Here is a 2,662-nt window from a genome sequence, read left to right on the forward strand (position 1 = left end):
AAAAAACCTGCTCTAGTGCTTGGGAAAAATGATTGTTCCTTCTTCGGGAGGGAGAACACAGGATTCTCAAAGAATGTCAGGCAAAGAAGAATTCATTCCTGCCAAAGAGGACAGCAGTTTCCTATAATCCTCTAGTATGTTCTAAAATGTTGGGAAGTAGATATTTAACCCAGGTTTGGGCTGAGGAGGCAAAGACTCGCTGCCATGTCTTGTCTACCTCTCATTCGCTGACCTGGATATGGAGCAGATAGAAGCCATCAAAATGTGTAGCAACTTCTTTGTCTATCTGCCCTGAACTCAGTGTCTGGGTGTGATTGGGAGAGTCCCACCTTTAAAGAGTCTGCCAAAGAAGAAATGGAGCACAAATTCTAAACACTCATGGGTCAAAAATGGAACGCACAGACACATTAACCCAAAGACCTCAGGTAAGATCTGCATTGTTTTAGGACAGCTGTCACATTCTTATAGAATGATTCTACGTTTCCCTATAAATATCTTCAATTATTGATTCTGAGAATAAAAATAACAACCTTGGTGAATCCATGTGGATTTCATCATACAATCCAGGATATGAACTAAAAGGTTTTGTGTGTGTGTGTGTTTTGACCTAAGCCAGGGGAAAATCTTTTAGAGAAGGCTTGAAGGTGAGGAAAAGGCTATTTCTCTGAAGGAAAGGGAGGATCAGTTATGGTAGAAGACATGAGAAGCCAAGAGCTCTGGAGGCCCTTCATAATGCATCATCCCCTTTTTTCTTCTCTCTAAAAGCTGTAACTATCCACTTTCCACCAGTCTGTCACAGGCCATTCCTAAGCCAATTTTGAGGTCACCTACTCAACTTGCAAGAGCCTCATCTATGTTGCCTCTGCACCAATACTAGGACTGAGGGAAAGGTGGCTAAGTATGTAATTATTAGCAATTGTACAGGATCTCTGGCTTTCTGTGGTCACAGTTCCCTTCTTCAAACTCCTTTTGAGCTAAGAACAGGATGTGAAGAGTAGAGGAGCCAGATAGAATTTCTTTAGGAAAAAGTTGGTTTTCACTAGGTGAACCTCAAAGCCCTCGGCCCACTCCTCTTCTACTCTCATCACTGCTCCCACTGCATTCATGGAAATGGGGAAGTCTCTGCTGGTGCAATTGCCTCCTTCATTCCACAGAGCCTGATTCCGAAAGATGAGCTGTCATCCAGACGGAACGTTTCTTTTTTATTTTCCAATCTCTTTTTTATTTCCAGTTATGCCCTAGGCCTGTTTTCAGATCACAACTTTCTGGCACATATACTATTTGTCTTCTGGCTTCTCTAACCCTCTTAATCTTCTTTCCCCACATGTAAACCAGAGTTACAAATAAATAATATTAATTTTACTTCCCTCTTTAGCTAATGAGACCCCCGGGTGATGCAAATATTTAAAACTTTGGTCTGATAACTAAAGGGTTGGAAGTTGGAATCCACCCAGAAGCCCTAGAAAGAAAGGCTGAGCCATCTACATTTGCAAAAAATCAGCCACTGGAAACTCTACAGAGCACAATTGTACTCTGAGACACACGAGGTCACCGTTTGTCAGAATGAACTTGAAAGCAACTGCCTTTTTTTGTGGTTGTTTAGCTAGTAATAGTAAAATAGAAATACATAAAGCAGGCTTGATTAAGGTTAATATCATTTTAAAATAAGAAATTTTAAAAAATATAATAATATTTCCTCAGATTTGTATATTCTCTTCGGTTCTATGTGTCAAGCCAATCTGACTGTATCATAAGCTTCAACACAGTTCTACTGCTTGGCCATTAAGTGGCCAGTACCACATTCCACTCACCCAGCCCCTGAAATTATTTCCACTTTATTTAATAGGAGGAGTCCAATATACTGGCATAGTAAAATTGATATAAAGTTTCTAATGCTCACAGACTGGTAAAACAGTTTTTGGAAGGCACCAATCTGCAGACCACAATTTGAACAGCATTAATGAAAAAATAGGATATACTGGAGGTGAGAAGATATTCAAGGAAATTCTTCTTTCTTCTTTTTGTTAAAATTAAGGCTTAGCTCACAAAGGGTAAAATGCATAAAATGTAATTATTCAGCTTGAAGAGTTATTACATATGTATATCTCATATAACCAACACGCCGACCAGGGTAAAGAATTTTTCAGCTTTGAGAAACTGCCTTGTATCTATCCCAGTCAATTCTAATTACCTGAATTCTACCACTGTTTTCCTGTGTATTGAAATACTATAAATGGAATCATACCATATGTGCTCATTTGAGTATAGATTCTTTCACTCATTATCTTTTTTATTAGAGGTATTCTTATTGTCTCTAGTAGCAGAAGTTCTTTTTTTATTGTTGTCATATTCCATTGTATTAATACTGTTGTTGTTAGGTGGCTTAGAGTCATTCCTGACTCACAGCAACCCTAAGTACAACAGAACAAAACACTGCCCCATCATGCGCCATCCTCACAATCATTGTTATGTTTAAGTCCATTTTTGCAGTCATTGGTTAATCCATCTTGTCAAGGGTCCTTCTCTTTTTCACTGACCCTCTACCTTACCAAGAATGTTGTCCTTCTCCACAGACTGGTCCCTCCTGGTAACATGAGACAAAGTCTCGCCATCCTAGCTTCCAAGGAACTCTCTTGGCTGCACTTCTTCCAAGACAGATTTG

Source organism: Loxodonta africana, chromosome 1, assembly GCF_030014295.1.
Source record: "Loxodonta africana isolate mLoxAfr1 chromosome 1, mLoxAfr1.hap2, whole genome shotgun sequence".
NCBI classification, from domain to species: Eukaryota; Metazoa; Chordata; class Mammalia; order Proboscidea; family Elephantidae; genus Loxodonta; species Loxodonta africana.